The sequence below is a fragment of the Tachypleus tridentatus genome, chromosome 12, assembly GCF_004210375.1.
Source record: "Tachypleus tridentatus isolate NWPU-2018 chromosome 12, ASM421037v1, whole genome shotgun sequence".
Taxonomy (NCBI): Eukaryota; Metazoa; Arthropoda; class Merostomata; order Xiphosura; family Limulidae; genus Tachypleus; species Tachypleus tridentatus.
This window is the reverse complement of record NC_134836.1, coordinates 93,743,854-93,761,684: the sequence shown is the minus strand read 5'-3', so window position 1 is coordinate 93,761,684 and position 17,831 is coordinate 93,743,854. Positions and strand designations below refer to the sequence as shown.

The following is a 17,831-nucleotide window of genomic DNA, read 5'->3' as shown; positions in this document are numbered from 1 at the left end:
TTTCATGTAAATCTAGCCACAATACACTTCAGATTTGAAAGACAACAAAAATTATGTAGTTGTAATTTAGAAAATATTAAGACAAAGAGTTTCTTCGATAATTGTAATATAGGAATTATAAGACAAATGTGACAGAAAACGCTATGGTATTGTTGCAAAGAAGATACCATTATGACAAATAATATGACAATGTTCATTCTCATGTTGTTATAACGTCGAAAGTATTTAAAAAAACCTAATGGGCTAAATTTTAAACACATGTAATGTAAATATATTAAAGACACTATTAAGATAAATATCACAATATTCATTCTTCCGTTGCTGTAACTTAGAAAATACTTAAAACCTAATGGGCTACATTTCAAACACATGTAATGTAAATAATCAGTGATGACGAGAAAACCCACTTGTAGAGAAATATAAATATATATAAATGGCTGGTTTGGGTTGAGAAAACATTTCATGTAGAGGAACGAACAACGTTTCGACCTTCTTCGGTCATCGTCAGGTTAACAAAAAAAGAAAGAGGTAACTGACCGATAACTGACCACATGTTTGAAGGGGGTTGTGTAAATATATCCCACGAATTAAAAAATCACGAAACCATATACTGCTGTATACCATATATTCTCGACATCAGTAGAAAAATAACCAACATTTGGCAAAAACTAGTAACAAAATATGACATTTCAGTTAATACAAAATTTATTTAAAAACTAGGCACAAAACTGAGGTCTACACTGTGTAAAAACTACACTGGCAAACGCCATACCAACATTATTTATAAAACACAATGTGATAACTGCCACGACTTGTATATTGGAGAAACAAGTAGAAAAATGGAAACCAGATTCAAAAAACACAAAAAGTTACCTTCACACGTTTTCTAACACTGCAAATCAAATAAACACAACATAACCATAGAAAACACTCAAATACTAAATAAAGAAACAAATATAAACAAACTCAAAATTAAAGAAGCCTTACTTATATAACAACTCAAGCCAAAAATAAACCAATACAAAGGAACACCTTTATACCTATATTAATAAATATAATCAAACATCTAAGCATGCCCTCTACATTTCTACACTCAGTTACACAACCCCCTTCAAACATGTGGTCAGATATCGGTCAGTTACCTCTTTCTTTCTTTGTGAACCTGACGATGACCGAGAAAGGCCGAAACGTTGTTCGCTCCTCTACATAAAAAATTTTCTCAACCCAAACCAGCTTTTTTTGCAGACATGTAATGTAAAAGTATTCTTGCATCACTGCACTACACAAATCCTTAAAACTTAATACCTCATTTAAAACCATTCCGACAACTGATTGTTGGTCAAAATTAATAGAAGTTAGTTTTAGTTTCAGAGTTTTTGTTAGTTGCCAAATTCCAGAATATCACTAAAGTAGCTAGTTACGATGAAACAAACCACACCTATTCGACAGAAAGACAACGTTTAGGATGCATGTTTATCAGGCACTAAAATGGAAATGTGACTCTGAGACGCAACACAGTGTACATTACATACGTAAATACGTACAGTTTGAACCTACTAACACCAACTTATGAAACGGTTGAAAGCAAATTAAAATCTAGTATTTAGTGTTTAACATTTCAACATGTATAGAGAATTAACGCATTATTGGCATTTTCGAAGTAGTAGTCGTATCAAATGTTGTATTATGATCAGGAGGCTCATTTGATGAATTCATTTCTCGCATCGTAATGTATGTTACGCCGAAGGAACAACTGAATCCAAGGTCCCCCCTTGGAGAATTTGGTTTGGTTTGCATTTCGCGCAAAGCTACACGAAGGCTACCTGCGCTAGCCGTCCCTAATTTAGTAGTGTGAGACTAGAGGGAAGGCAGTTAGTCATCACCATCCACCACTAACTCTTGGGCTACTCTTTTACCAACGAATAGTGGAATTGACTGTCACATTATAACGCCCCCACGGCTGAAAGGGCGAGTACGTGTAGTGTGACGAGGATTCGAATCAGCGACCCTCGGTTTACGAATCGAGTGTCTTAACCACCTAGCTATGCCCCCCATCACTGGAGGACTAATATATAAAGTCAGAAGCGCACTGAGATCATTGTATATCTTGATATTAGCTTGTTAAGAAAAATATTATATTACTAAAAACGAATTTTATTAAATTTTTGTTCTATCTGTACCATATTGTTCTGTAGGCTTACCTAATGTATGAAAGGAACACTAAGCATATTATAATGTCACGTGACACGAAAATGCTTTTATTTTACAGTGTTTTTTTTGCGCTGGTCTTTATTTGTGTGTGTGTGTGTTCTTATTTGCTCTTTTTTTGTCAATGTTCTAGTGTACCTATATTAATTTTTATTTTATCCATAAGTACTGTAAGCTCGACTAAGAAAATTTTCCACTGTTGTTTTGTTTTCATTTTTGTCATTTCTTTTTTGCCAACATTGCACGCAATTACCAACACAACATTTATCACTGGAGTACCGCCAGTGGCACTGAAGGTATCCCTTAATTAAATTCATTTCGTGCATTACGGAACATGTAACACGAATAAAACAAAGAACAACACACGAAACTTGTTTTTTTTTAATTGCCCAAATTCCACTTGTATCATATTCACAGTAATGTATAGTTTGCCTCATTAAAGTAACATAGGTTTATTAACCTTTGATACCGTAATCCAATCCCTTCTCAACATGTATTTCTTACAATTTCGTGAAGTATTGTATGATTTTTTTCTCATAAAAATTTCTTCGAACGCATAAAATTGGATTTGTCGTTATTATTTCTATAGTAAATTCAAAATGTTAAAAGGAATCATAAACTACGTAAAGTTACCTGAGAGTTATGGTGGTCAAACATCCTGAATGGCTTTTATAATAATCCTGCTTATATATGTTAAAGTTGTTTTAGACCACAGCGCCCCCTCTAGATAAAAGGTAAATTTCTGCCAGTTTATAACATCACGATCCTAAACTTGGTTTCAAAAATCTCTGTTTTTCTATCTATTTCAATAAGGTACTGTTTGATATTGATTACTGATCACTTATTTATCATACATACGATATGGCAGTGGTCTTCAAAGCTATTATATTACATGCAACTTATAATCTGTAGTATATAGCAATGTGGCTTAAGGATACATTGCTATAATCATAGATAAAGTACACCTTATGGTTGTTTTATTTTTAAGCTTACCGCTATTAACTTTCATTACGGTAACATTTCCGAGACTTACCGTACGGATATTTTACTCTACTGTTGTAATTTCCTTCAGTTTTTTAGCTGTAACATGATAACCTAGTAATAGGGTTACGTGATACAAAACCTGTTCTAGCTATATACTGTACCAACTTCGAAGAATATCAGCTTTCATTATTCCAACTAGGTCGATACCGCCTGTGTGTAAATGGGTGTTATTTATATTGCAATACAGAGTTTAGTAATATGTGGTTACACCCATCGAAATGGTTCAAAGCATAGTATAGCTTAGGTTACTGCATACTTAGAGCATGCGTTTGATTAATCAAATGTAACATGTAGACGCTTAACGTCACAATCAACAATTACTAGACATAAAACGTGCCCTTGTCTATGGATGTACAGGGTACATTATACTTAAAAAAATGTTATTTTATATTCCACGTTTCAATTAATCTGTAATAATTTCCTAATGGTAATATACTTCATAACTATTCTTTATTAAAGATATTTAAGGTCAAGATACAACGTTTTATCCTTAAATACGGCTAGGAAAAGATTTAAAACAGAACAAAAATCGATAAAATGCTCGGGTTTCGCCGTGAAAATATGATGTTTATTTACTGTTGATGCACAAAATCATAGTAATCGAACTGGCAGGTTTTCATCAACAACAACGTGTCGGTTTGTGGAGCAAATGTTGAACAAATAATAACCTCGTGAGGAAATCTTTATTTCCAACAAGCAACCCAGAAAGATATATCAAACAACTATGAGGAAAATTGTATATATTTTAGCATTTCATATACGTTGAATGGCTGAAGGCAGCCATATTGTCACGTGAACCAGATAACGCTCAGGAAGGAGGCAGAAACGGTTATTTCTTCTCTTTTTAATAACAGAAGCTAAATATTTTTTTATTAATTACTTTTAAACTCTCCATTTAGATCTAACGACTGGCACTAGTTTTCTTTGATGTTGTTTGTCTTATGACCGAAAATTACAACAATTAAACTTCTCCGAAAAAAAATTCCCCGTTTCTTTTCATGAGCAAATATTGTGGTTTCTGTGAGAATATAGCCGGCATGGCCAAGGGTGTTAAGGCGTTCGACTCGTAATCCGAGGGTCGCGGGTTCGAATCCCGGTCGCACTAAACTTGCTCGTCCTTTCAGCCGTGGGGACGTTATAATGTGACGGTCAATCCCATTATTCGTTGGTAAAAGAGTAGCCCAAGAGTCGGTGGTGGGTGATGATGCCTTCCCTCTTGTCTTACACTGCTAAATTAGGGACGTCTAATTGAAAATTCAAAACAAACAAACTGTGAGAATAGCATTCTTAAAAACCCAATTTCGGTATCCTGAAGCTAATACTCCCTAATTTCAACAGCGAAAGATATAAAATGTTTTTATTAAACCTGCTTACTTAACTAATCCTATTCAGAATCAGCTATTTCCGTCGTGTTGATGGCGAGAGCCTATTTCTGGTTTAACCATAGCATTTGCTACTTTGTTTTCAATTTCAGAAGAGGCCAATTTATGGAATTATAAGTTTTATAATTGTGAACCATCAACTTTTATAAGCATCGGGAATGATTTAATTGCATTTTAAATGGTTTTGAATTAATTTGAGTTTGAAGAGGAATAAAACTGTCTCTGTACTAAATAGTATGAAAGCTGTGCGAAAATTTCACGATTTAAAAATTATGACAAAGCAGGTCAAACTCAAGTAAGCCAGAAAAGATACGATTTTTGCAGTTTTGCTATATTGTTGTAACAATTATTTCGGTGTTTAAGTTAAAGAAAAAAGTGAAAGGCTTTATAACTTGTAAAAATAGAACAGTGTCGTATTTTTGTTTCCTCAGGTTTCAAGAGCATTAGTTCTCCCTGTGGTAGATGTAGATTTCGAAGCTGTATGAATTCACAAAATATTCCCGCACTTTAAGTTGAGGGTGTGTTATGATGGGAAGAAGGGCATGCCAATCTTCCCTCTTGTCAGTAAATCAAAATTATAGACGGTAGAAGATAGCCTTATCACCATATTTCAATTGTGCTTTAAAAACTCCTGACATGCAAAAAAAAAAAAAAAAAGTGTACGTTAGGAGCGCCATCTCGATTTCACAATATGTGTGTAAGAAATTATAATAATTTGGATTGGTAGCTGATTCATTGTTGTTTTGGTTTGTTTTTAGTGTGTGGAGAAGAGATTGTAGCTTAACTTAAGCGTTAAGTTAAATACAAGCCTGAGTTACGTCAATCGCTAATCAGATTTTACTGCAGGGTAGTTATTAATCAGATTTTCTAGGATGTGATAATTTTTTATAAACATCTGAATATATGGTTAAAGTTAGTCATATGTTGTTCAATGGGTAATCGTCACTTATAATTTGTAGATTTGGTTTTTACTTGTTGAATTTGTGAAAAGTTACACGAGGGATATATGCGCTAGCCGTTATTAATTTTGAAGTAGAAATCAGTAAGTCAATACCGCCCACCACCAGTTCGTAGGCTACTCTTAATCTTATAATACAGTCAGAACATCAAAGCATGAAACACAAATTACGTAACACCGGATCCACGCTAACACTGGGCAATGCTCGTATCTTGTTTATTTGATTATATTAATCAAGTGTAGTTTAATAGGTAATTATTAATCACAGCTTGTGGATTAGAAGTAATCATTAATTAACTGTTGATCAGTTGCTGATCGTTAATTAAGTTTTGTTCTCTCAGTAATCAACAATCAGATTGTGTATAACTGTGACCACTAAGTACAGTATCTCAGTTAGTGTTAAATAACTAGGTTTTAATGAATTACTGAAAACTTACACAAAGAAATTAACCTCGGGAATGTATTCTATTCTTTATTGTCGTTTAATCATTAATTATTTTAAACATGTGTAAAAACAGGTTCGTCACAGCATACAAAGAAATTATACAAAGAAACGCGTGGTTGAAGAATTAATATAATTTGTTGCCCAGTTATTTCTCTATCTCACATTCCTATGCTGTTAAAAATTATGATAGCTCTATTTTTTATTTATTTCTAGATAACTAGATTACTTTAAACCTTGTTTGCACTCGTTATATCATCCAAAATAATGAAATGAAAAATAACAATAAATTGAAGTTGGTTAGTTTTTTTCATTACCATGAAAAGGAAAATATTTTTGTAAGTACCAAAAACAAAACTCTCAAGAACGAATTGAGTAGTTTATAATATATTATGAAATCATTTGAGATGTTTCATACTTGGAGGTCACTATACATCTTTAAAAAAGAGAAAATTAAATCCGACGTCTAATTTGAAAACAAAAAGTTTGTTCTATCAAAGGGTTCAGAGGCACATATTATATTTAACTGACATATTGTTTTACTTAGCCCATACCATTCTTTGACTTTATATAGTAAACATGAAGGGTTAGTGAATTTGACTGCATACACAAATAAGTATAACATTATCAACATTGCTAAGGGTTATATTCAAAAGAGTTTACTTTACAATAGAAAACAGTTTTCCAAGACCTGTAACACGTTGAAAAATCATGATTCTATGCAGTTCATGAAATAATCTATAGAATTCAGCAAAAACTGTTCATGTATATCAGATGAATAAGCTTTTGTTTTATTTAACAATCATAGTAACGATCTGATACAAAACTTCACTTCGGTTCCCCTCGGTGGGCTGAGCAGATAGCCCTATGTGGCTTTGCTATAAAAACACACACACACACACACACAAAACTTCACAAATTATAAAGTGTATAAAATAGATCAGTTTTTTCGTTTAAAGTTTAACTCTCAATATTGCAGACAGAGCAGGCAAATAAATTGAATATTAAACTATTTCAGTATCACTTGTTTAAAGACACCCATGTCTTATGTCTGATCTGTACCGCCAATCAGTACAATTACTTTCAATCTCCATCTGGTAAACCTTACATTTATAAATTCTATTTAAATTTTCAACGTGACTAAAACACGAAGACAGGCAGTAAGATTATAACTATACTTTTCCATGCCACTCGATTCAGCGTTGATAAGTTTAAATAAAAAAATATTAAGAAATCAGCATCTTTTTTAATTATTATTTTGTTAAAATAAATTACACGGTTGCAATGACACTAAACTCATAAAATCGTGTATGTACAATTAGAAAACGTCTGATAGAATATTTATCATATCCATTCATTAGCATTTACGTTCAGTATTTGCTGTTTCCTGTTTGAAAGATTAATATATGGTTTTTCGTTTATCATTCGCCATACACATAATTTACTACACATAAATTTATTATGACACTCGAATATAGACAACCGGATAGTAGGTTAAGGCAGTTGGGCAGTACTGAAATCCAACTAGACGTCACAAAAATAACGGTTACATCCGTTGTAATTTCGCGTTTTCTTGTGTCTCAGAAATGTAACAGTACATTCAGGGGAGACGGGGTGACTGACCTCAAAGTTCTAGGATGCATATTTAATACAACTTACCAAGAAGGCTGTGATCATAAGATTATGTTGACCAGGTGGTTAGGTCACTCTATTCACAATCCGAAGATCTCAGATTCGAATTATCGTCGCACCAAACATCCTCGCCCTTTCGGCCGTGGGAGTGTTATAACGTACGGTCAATCCCACTATTCGTTAGTAAACGAGTAGCACAAGAGTTGGCAGTGGATAGTGATGACTAGCAACTTTTTCCGAAACTTTCAGTCACCTTATAACGTGTTATGAGATTCAATTTAGTTGAAAATAAATTAGAGACGACTAGCGCAGATAACCTTCGTATAGCTTTGTGCGAAATTCAAAGTAAACAAAGAAATCTGAGTAAGCTCTTTCACTAAACGGACTTTGTGCAACGATTCTTTAGGTGAAGAATAACTCCATGAAATACCATTTATAACGGTTTATCTTTTACAAAATCTCAAAACTCTTTAACATACTTAAACGTTACGATTACAGCTCCAGTTGCACATCTGTTTAGGACTACGCGTCTTGAAAATAACATCTCCTCTGGATAAGTGTGATTTATAAATAGAAATTTATAAATAGAAAAAAGCGGTAACTTAAAAGAGATTCTACTTACATAGTAACCATTATGGTGTTATCTCGGTCAATGGCCAAGTTTTAATTTTTTTCAAAATATGAAGACATGCGTATAACTTATCACACTTTTATTGCAACTTTCAGTCACCTTGTAATGTATTATGAGATTCAATTTTGTTAAAAATAAATATAATAAAACAATAATTTAAGTTATAAAACTAAAAGTCATGGCATAGCTTTCACCTATAGTGAGAGACACTGAAACAAAAAGATGGTTTCATCTTGGTTTAATTTTTGGTCGTTAAACTCAAAGCTACACAATGGGCTATGTTTTCTACGCCCACCACGGATACCAATGTTCCATCTATTAGCTTCGGCTTGGCTTGGTTAACAGATATAAATTGATAATTCTGTACAGCTATGTTTTCATACAGGTAAGTGAAATTAAAGCATCAAAAATATAGAATTTGAAAATACTTAGCAAATTCATAATTAGAAATAATTAAATAGATTAACTACATCGATATATCAATATCTCAAACGAAAACAGTAATTATAGCCGAGGCTTCCATCGGGTTTGGTTTGTTTTGAATTTCGCGAAAAGCTACATAAGGGCTATCTGTGTTAGCCGTCCCTAATTTAACAGTGTAAGACTAGAGGGGAAGCAGATAGTCATCACCACCCACCGCCATCTCTTGGGCTACTCTTTTATCAACGAATAGTTGGATTGACCGTAACATTATAACGCCCTCACGGCTGAAAGGGCGAGCATGTTGGGTGTGACTGGGATTCGAACCCGCGACCCACGGATTACGACTTAACCACCTGACCATGCCAGGCCGACTTCCGTCAGAAAACAAAAATATTTTATCCCTCGATAAAACTTAGAACTCGTGCAATACTTAAACCATAAAAAATTAAAATAATAGCTAGGCGAGAAACATAGCCGAAATCTCTATCAGGGAAAACGATGTAACAGAATTTCAACCAGAATAGTTTGTTTTTGGATTTCGCGCAAAGTTACACAAGAGCTATCTGCGCTATCCGTCCGTAATTTAACAGTGTAAGACTAGAGGAAATGCAGCTAGTCATCACCACCTACCGCAAACTCTTGCACTACTCTTTTACAAACTTAGCTTTATTTCGTAGCAAAGCTGTGTAGCTTTGCGCAAAATCCAAAACTAGCCAAATTAAAAACTGATTTTTAGTTTCGTTTATTACGGTTTTGTTTCTGTTCATCTAAGTGAAAGTTTAATATAAAGCTAAATATATCTTTTAAATAATTATTTTAAAAGCATTTTAAAATAGCCTAGTAGGAGCTTGAGATGAAATATGTATTATCAGTTAGAAATAAAAGAACACATGTTGCGAAACAGATATAGGGACATTTAAAAGAAGATAAACTTTATTATGAATTTTAAAAATAATTGTAGACGTTAGCTATTCAGAAAGATGTAGTCTGCCAAAAACAACATCTGGAGAGAGAACCAGAACCAGGCATATAAATAATGTAACTGAAATTAGCATTTTCTATAGTATTACATTACTTATTCGGAGAGAAGTTTGGCACTTGTTGTTGAGCATTAGTGTCAAACATGTTGATAAAATATAAACCACGTGAAATTATTAAAGAGAAAAAGATATCGCTTTAACCTCCACTTACAAATACCAAAAACTAAACAAACAAAAATGTTTCCATAACAATCTGCGCGTCTCAAATTTTGTGTACAAGTACGGTTGTTAATTGGTTAAACCTGCTCCCTGGTCTGTGTTCTGTTAAGCCTAACAGCATCGCTCCTACAAATTACTACCGTAGTGAAAGTTTAGGGAACTTAATAATACATAAATTTAGTCACAACGACTATGTTTGAAAATTCTTGTTAACTGCTCCTTTCGTACCTCGGTTGGCTTCCACATCACGTGTTCTGAATCATCTAAAGTCCATGAGTTTTAAGAATTATTTTAACTAGTGACATCTAATCTAACCACACGTATAGAGAAGCAGAAATAAAGTGCATCCGTTTCTAGAAATATCATACAAATATTATTTATAAGTGCTATCAGTCTTTTATTAAACAAGAATAGTTTCTGGTTCTCGATTATAAGTTACCAATGAATGCCACCACACAATGTTTCTGTGTGTGTGTGGTTTTTTTTTCTTATAGCAAAGCCACATCGGTTTATCTGCTGAGTCCACCGAGGAGAACAGTGTTTCTGTAAATTATATTTCGAAGCGCACTTATTTGACTGCTTTATAACTTGAATTAGTTAAACATTTTGCTTTAAGTTTGTTTTTCCCAAAGTTCAGTTAGCGAAAGAGTTAAAAAGTAAGTAAATTGATGACTTTCAGTGAATAATCTGGTTCAGAAACCGTTTCTCAGTTCCTAAAATATCCACAGGTAGAAGTAAGTTTTGATGAGGACATCATCATCTGCTGGCGACATAAGTGCACTTGAACTCTAACTTTCCTTCAAGCAAAATCATTCCGCCCATCTTCTTGGAAAGTCAAGACGCCGAATACCAAATTGAATTTTGTTAATTTCAATATACCGTAGACGAAATGAACAACTTAAAAAGCTATATATATATCTCTTAAAATTCCCGCATCCTTGTAATTTGCATGTTTTGCATATATATATCTAAGACATCAATAAAATAGTAATACATATACAATTATCGGAATTTTAGTCTGCTTATTTTGTAAAGTAAAATGAACGTACAAAATTTTTCATTAAAATTGTGGGTTGAAAATGTTTTCTATATCGGAAATGTTAGTGTAATTTTGCTAATTTAAATCGTATGTGATAAATATACAGCCGTTTGACGATGACAGATCTCATAAACTTATCTAACGGTCTTTTTCCAAAATTATTATGTATTCATATAGTATGGCTGAGAGCAACCATGCTAAAAAATCTAAAATATTGTTGTCATTTGAAAACATGCCACAAGATTTTATTGAGTTAAGCTTAACTAATTAATTAGTATTTGAAACAATGGGAAAACATTTGTTAATTATGTGGCTCAGCCATACGTCTGAGTGTTTATAGCGCTCAGTATTGTATTTCGATACCTGCGGTGGGCAGAGCACAGATGGCCTATTTTGTAATTTTGTGCTTAATAACAAACAAGCTTGCTTATTTCAAACAAATTACACTTGTATGGTATCGTTATATGTAAATGCCTTAAACTTTCTATTTTTAAACTTTGTGATAATTATTTGTTGTGTGTGTGTGTGTGTGTTTTTCTTATAGCAAAGCCACATCGGGCTATCTGCTGAGCCCAGCGAGGGGAATTGAACCCCTGATTTTAGCGTTGTAAATCCGTAGACTTACCGCTGTACTAGCGGGGGCTATTATTTGTTAACTATAATTAAAATTATCTTGCTCTTACGTTTCTAGTAGTAAGCTTCAGGTTTCATTATTTTTATATTTTGTCCAGGAATAGTTTTAGCGGTTTTATTAGTGTGTTTTTTTCAGTTTATATACATATAAAAGCTTTGCCAAACCAAATTCCATTCAGAGTCATTGAATAACCTCCTGTTTATGTCTTTTCTCTTGTTGACTTTAGAATTTTGTGGAGATGAAATTAGGCTATTTCGAAACGCCCAATAAACATGTCTTTCGCAATGTTTACTCTTCCACAGTTTATTGTTAAACAAAGAAGATCGATATACCAACGTTTTGATGCAAATATGTTGTTCATTCGTGCTTCTAGCTTGTGTGTGTACATTATTCACTTAAATGATAGATATCTTACGACGTCAACCCGCAAAATGATAATTGCCTGTTTGAATACACAGGTAAAAACTGAATGCAAACGAACAAACAAAAACATATGCCATCTATAATTTCATATGCGTAAAATTTAAAAGTTACGTATAGCGAATTTATCTCTCATTCTAAATTTGTTTACTCAAATGAAGTATTTTTTTCGTTGTTAGTACATTATATGAGGTTAAATATAATGGAACCATAAATGAGAATGACACATATATATGGATCATTAGTATGTATATTGAAATTAATCATTCTCTATTAGTAAAAATCATAAACATTTGAGAAAAGAAATGAACTGTTTTAACTAATGCCGTAAAACATAAAGGCTGTTAATTTGATATATACTGTATTTTAAATACTCTCAAAATATATATTTTATTTCTTTGAATACATTGTTCTTGTTATTATCAAAACAAACATCATCTTTATTGTTCAGTCGAAAACCGTTGCAGGCAAACCAGTAGATCTTGGCGAATAATTAAAGCTGACTTGGCATAAACAGGAAATACGTCGTTTGAACTTCATTCAGGTTAGATCATGTGATTTTAACTTATGAAACTAACAGCAAACTGTGGAATGCCTTTGTTGATTGATATTTTTGAACAAGGTGAAACATGTATATATATTATCATCATCATTTGCTAAGGCATTTTAAAACGATATATGTTCCTGAACTTATTTTATCAAAACATGACTGCATAATATATATATGTGTAAAAGTTCATTCTAAAATTTAGGAACATAAGTATAACAAATTACACAAAGTAGCTTTAATGTTTTCATTGTTAATTGTACTAGAAATTGTCCTTCCCTTGAAAGTGTATAACGGTAATATTCAAAGTTTGATCCTTACGTTGAGTACAGTACAGACAGCTCATTGTTTAACAACAAACAAGCAAGTGGTCTGTGCTTCACTCTATTCAACAATGTTTCAGAATCATCATATATGTAGCGGGAACTGTAATTGGGAACTTACACAACCAGCCACCAATAGGAATTACACCTTTTATACTTGCAGTTAAGATTCGTAAGAGAAGCTCAGTAAACTCTAATAATGTGGATTATATATGGGGTACAAGCGAAACGGTGGTTCTGATGAACCAGAAAACTGTTACAGTGATGTAAATAATTTCTGCTTATAATTTTACGAATGTTCATATAACGATTTTATAATGTTCACCTTATTTGGCGTTTCCAAAAGCCACTCAAGTGACACCTTAAGTTATATGATTTATAATGTTAGTTTCACTTAATGGTCAGGTAATTAAGCTTTCAAATGTAATTGCATACATCCTACACGAGCACATATACAGAGTTTTGAGTAAAGACAGATATTCTGTATAGTTTATGTTTCTTCTTCCGCTATTTTTATGGTTTATTGAGGATTGGCAGCTCTTAATTTCACCTAAATAATTATATATATTATAATCATAATTTTTAAGTCAAAACAAAACACATTGAAATTAAACAAAATACGCTGCATTTTTTTAAAAAGATCCTAGGGTACAAGCTATAACCTCAGATTATTAAATGTATCCTAGGTTTGGAGGTGATTGATAGGTAGGACCCACATTGCGGTGGGGATACACTGTCTGTCAGTCTTAACCTACAATTCGCTAGTCTTACATAAGAAGGTTAGAAATTAGGAGAGCGAGATATAGGTGTTCAAGCTCACAACGTCCCACATCCATATTACCCTTCACTGCCTGTAGACAGTTGTGAGAAGATGACTGCTTTCCCAAGTTAAAATAAGAATAAGAAAAAGATAAACATAAAATGATAAAAATAAGAAAATAAGGAGCTACCATTTAGAGATACGTAAGACGAAACTTGCGTCTTCAAGTTACCAGTCCTGCATATAAAGAATAAACCGAGAGATATCGATAGAGCGGTATTGAGATTATATTTAATCCAGCTCGATGCCTTAATACAAGTGTCTTTGAAGTTGTTTTTAACATTTAGCTGTTATAATTAATTTTATTATTCGATAAATATCCAAACCTTCTCTTGTCGGGCATGTTTTGTTTTCGAAAATGAGTTGTTTCCGTTTCCCACCCCACCAGAGGCACAGAGGTATACCTGCAGACCTACAACGCTAGAAACTGGATTTCGATACACGTAGTGGACATAAAACGTCCACATAGCGTAGCTTTGTGCTTAACTTCAAACAAACAAAATCAATCGTTTTCCTAATAGTACAGAAAACATAGTTTCTCCAGAAGTCAATGTGCTATTAAGAGGCGTTAACATAGAATAAATGAAACTGAAATTTAAGAACTTGTTTAAATTATTGTTAATTGAAAGTATTAAGCAAGAATTTGTAGTGTTTCTCATAAGAACGGCATATCCAAAGAAACCTAGTTCTATTAAATTTTCCACCGAAAAGCACTCTAAGCATTTCTATGAAAAATATTTAAAAGCGTTGTAATTAGTTTGAAGCAATTTGATGGTCTTATGGCCTTTACAGTTAAAGTACATGTCTTATATAGCAAAATATCACTAACAGCATAAACATCGAACACAATAACCTTTATAAGACTATGTATACAAACTCAACATATAAGACGTAGCTCGCCATTATTTAACTTATCGTCTTCAAACATGAATCAGCATAAATCAGTAACACGCTATATCTTCCTTTAACTCCACCTATCCTCTTGAGAAAACCTTTGCTTAGCGGTTTATTAATTCGCTAGAGAGTCGGTAAGTTTTAGGTTTTAACTTGTGCTTTCACAAGCATGTACACAATGAGTAACAAACGAAGGATTAGCAAATGCTTGTATCGTGAATAAAGGTCTAAGCTAATACTATAGCAAGTGTTGTCATTACGTATTAATACCTTAAGCGTTGATAATCTCTTAAAAACCATTTGCCGGATTTCTTTTCATACACATATTGGTTTGTTTGTTGTTTTTTGAACGTCCAGTCGACGTCCATGAAAGTAAATTAAACAGCGTTAACATGGGAATTACTGATAAGTTAAAAAATATAACAGAATGAACAATAACTCGTTCATGTGACCCATCTCTGTAAAATAGGAGACACTTATCTTGCAGCATGGTTTATAAAAGATCGAATCTCTTCTAAAAGGTAATTGTAATGTTCAAACGGTCCACTATTTTGGGCCAATTCACTGTATTGTTAGATAGTCGATGATTTCACGGCAAATCCTTCTAGCATTACTAGAGTGATGGTTTTAAACATATTAGTACAAACTCAGTAAATCTGCTGTATTGTGTTCTTTGGTGGGTCAGCAGTAAGCTTATGGGCTTATAACGCTAAAATTAAAGATTCGATTACCCGTGGTGGACAGAGTTCAGGTAGCCCATTGAATATCTTCGCGCTAAAACAACAGCAGTAATGGGATTGGCTAAGACAAACATTTTACAAAATTAAATTAATTAATTTTTAAACAGACCTGACATAGCTTTGTAGTTTGGGATCTCCACTCGCAATCTGCGAATCATGTGTTTGAACCTTATCATCGAACATGCTTGACCTTTTAGCCCACAATTCGGTTAGAATAACCAAAGAGGTGGCGCTGTGCGCACTTGGCTAGCTACTTTCCTCTCGTCTATTACTGTATGTTAGGGACGGCTAGGGAAGATATTTCTTGAATAGCATTGCTGGGAAACTCTGCAATAATAGAAGTAAACCCTAGCACAGGTTTTTGACACCAGTGTTGAACAGAACATAAATAGCCCACTGTGTAGCTTTGTGTTTAATTACAAACAAACTATTACAAAGATGTGTTATGCAGAGACAATTTGAAACTGACGAGTAATATGAACGAATACTAGATGAACTGTTGGTGACGTGTGGACATTTTGCACATAAAAAAGTTAATAAAAAGTGTATTCGACATAAAAATATCGCTATAATTACTCATATGAACGTAGCCGTGTAAGGAGTCAAAGTAAATGCACGGGTAACCAAGCAAGTCTCTGATCCACTTGTAGTAATTACATAAATATTATCCTGGAACAACATTAATATACCCATGGTGTAAGATGTCATGTGCACCTGACCCTCCCAGATGTCCAAAATACCAAACATACAGCCAAGATCATTACATCCGTGACTTACCAAAAAAACCTCATGTCTGTTGAATGCGGTGACCATAGCATTACCTTCTTGAATTTAATCTAAATTTAAAAGTATGACTCATTGAATCCATCATAGGATGAGGCTCTAAATAAATGGAACCAAGATGGTCTTTGTTGTCACGAGTGTTCATCCGGTTGTTTCACCAGTAAAAATGAAAACATAATCAGCTGCACTGATATTCTCAACCAAACAGCAACAATAAAAACGTAATCAGTTATGATGATATATTCTAAGTCAGTCATCAACAATAAAAACATAATCAGCTATACAGGTATATCCTTAATCAATCAGCAACAATAAAAACATAATCAGTTATGATGATATATTCTGAATCAATCAGCAACAATAAAAACATAATCAGCTATACTGATATATTCTTAATCACTCAGCAACAATAAAAACGTAATCAGCTGCACTGATATTCTTAAACATATAAAATTATTGTCACCAGTCAGTCATACGTGTATTTAACATGAAAACTGACATAATAAATTCTAACATTCTATATATACCTTTAAATGATTAGGGCTAAATCAAATATAAATATATTCATGGTCATCAAGCTGAAAAGAAAACGTTAGTTTGAACTAGCATGTTTAATTATCAAAAATTGTAACTTCGTGAAAGTGTGTGGATTTTAATTGGCTAGGCTATAATCATTACGGTATAATAACCAAATAGATGCAGTTAAAAACGTGATCTCCAATAGTCAATTGTAAAATTAAACTGGATTCTTATCTTCGTGATATCACAGGCTACGTTTGTTTAGAATTAAGCACAAAGCTGCACAATGGGTATCGAAATTCGGTTTTTAGCGGTGTGAATCCGCAGATATAACGCTGTGCCACTAGGGGTTAAATCCAATCGGAAAATTTGGTTCGGTGCTCCTTCCCTACTCAAGATAATAAAGTAGAATTTCGTCTGTTACATCAAACGTATCTTATTTTCGTAAGCATACTTCACCTTAGAATCACCGACTCCACTGACCTTTTAACCTTTATACCTCAAACTACTTAAGAATTCCTGAATTGTTAGTTAAGGGTCCCTATGATTATGGAGTTAACACTAAAATCATAAATATAATTACCATTGCAGATGCTTCGAGCAGTTACAACTGCAGCCCCTGTATATTTTACGTAGACACTGAGCTATTTCATCCAATACTTTATGTCATTTCTTTGTACCTAGTACTGTGAGAAATATAAACTTAAGATTATTCTATGCCATGCAACCACGTGAACCCCACCGGTACTGAACTGTACTACCATAAATTATTTGTTTCTTACTTTTTGAATTTCGCGCAAATCTATACGAGGGCTATCTGCACTAGCCGTCCCTAATTTAGCAGTGTAAGGCCGCTAGTCATCACCACCCACCGCCAACTCTTGGGCTACTCTTTTATCAACGAATAGTGGGATTGATCGTCACATTATACCGCCCCCACGTCTGAAAGAGCGAGCATGTTTGGTGTGACGGGGATTCGAACCCACGATCCTCGGATTACGAGTCCACTGCCCTAACCATCAGGCCAGGCTGGGCTGTCATAAAGTTATATAGCAACATAATTATTAATATGAATACGTTGTACTATATTTAATTCAATGTTCACCTCTATGTAATATTTTAATACTTCGGTATTTTAAAGAGAAACCTCTACTATTTAAATAACTTATGTTTATGTACCGTATTTTTATTTA

At 33.4% G+C, this 17,831-nt stretch overlaps 2 protein-coding genes across 3 annotated transcripts in view; one reads left to right on the top strand and one right to left on the bottom strand.

Moving 5' to 3' along the window:
• LOC143234027 (acyl-CoA desaturase-like) overlaps positions 1-7,964 on the bottom strand; it is a 103,768-nt gene extending 95,804 nt beyond the window's left edge. The window contains exon 1 of one of the 2 annotated variants that reach the window (XM_076471041.1): positions 7,694-7,964. The gene's annotated coding sequence lies outside the window, so the exon portion shown is untranslated. The remainder of the gene's footprint in view (positions 1-7,693) is intronic. The other variant, XM_076471040.1, reaches the window with a different exon arrangement.
• The window catches only part of LOC143234026 (tachykinin-like peptides receptor 99D), a 57,661-nt gene that overhangs the window by 3,636 nt on the left and 36,194 nt on the right, over positions 1-17,831 (top strand). The window lies entirely within an intron of this gene.